Genomic DNA, 1,130 nt, shown 5'->3' with positions numbered 1-1,130 from the left:
ACATCAAACTTGGAGTAGTTGTTCACCACATGCCCTTTCTCAACCACCGCAGGCAGGGCTGAGACTCGGTGCTGTACAAAGACGCTAGAGCCACGTAGATGGGGGTGGCAGTGTTGGCAGAGGTGCCAGTCTGTAGTCCTTCCAGAGGCTAGACATAAGCTCTAGTTTGGAGGACTTGGTGATGAACAATCTGAGGATCTTGAGGATGTGCTTGTGGGTGAAATGTACAAGATGTTGCCCGATTCTGGGTCAGCAACTGGCAGCCTCTGAATCTTGTTTTGAATTCATAAAGAGACAGCATCAAACAAGCTGGCATGAGGCGGAATACAGACACGTTATTTAAAGGAGTCCCATGGATATACCTCTCTCTGGGTTTGTCTTGTGTTCTTCCAGCTCACAGATCTGCACCAAGGCTGATTTATAGTAGCGGTGCAGGACATGATGATATCAATGATGGCCAGCATGCCCACAAAACTTTGCTTCTTACCACCCCACACAGGGGCAGCTCGTACACCGTTAGTCCAGAGTAAAGAAAGCTTTCTTCACCTGCAGGGAAGTATCAGATACAACCAATCTGGAGCTTGTGGGAATCGGGTCATAGCAGCAATGAGACTTCATGAAGGAAGTCTCTTCGTGAAGCTCACTTCATGAAGGAAGATGGATTCTGGGGTCTCTTGAGGATGCTCTTTTTCCACAGCTGGGAAGCTGTCTGAAGAAGTGACTGTCTCTATGGCAAGAGGCGCTTGCTGGTGTCCTTTGCTTTAGGAAGCTCTCTCCCTGTCAGACTCTTCATAGCTGACTAAATTTCAGGTTAAGAATTATTCATACGGGTTAGGGAAATATCCAAGGATGATGAGACCACCACTCAATATCTGAAATAAAAATATAAAGCTGAGATTTTTTTGCTTACTGTAGTAACTATGAGCTACACTGGTGAGGCCTGGGCTCCTTTCACAGAGCAGACTACTGATCTCAAGCCAGGTTTTCAGAAACCCAGAGGTTCCGGAATGGGCAGGCTTTGAGAGCTACGGGTGGGATGATGTCATCTACAGCAGGGCCTTTTGTGAGAGGTTGGTGTTGATTGGCTCTCAGAGGCCTGTTTTTTGTTTTGTTTTGTTTTGTTTTGTTTT

The 1,130-nt window shown here is 46.6% G+C and overlaps 1 pseudogene; it reads right to left on the bottom strand.

The window, feature by feature from the left end:
* Window positions 1–8: 8 nt before the first annotated feature.
* On the bottom strand, window positions 9–939 carry LOC102897080 (annotated as a pseudogene).
* Window positions 940–1,130: the final 191 nt, after the last annotated feature.

This window comes from Pteropus alecto, unplaced genomic scaffold (genome assembly GCF_000325575.1).
Source record: "Pteropus alecto unplaced genomic scaffold, ASM32557v1 C18339330, whole genome shotgun sequence".
In the NCBI taxonomy this organism is placed as follows: domain Eukaryota; kingdom Metazoa; phylum Chordata; class Mammalia; order Chiroptera; family Pteropodidae; genus Pteropus; species Pteropus alecto.
This window is presented reverse-complemented; position numbering and strand designations above follow the sequence as displayed.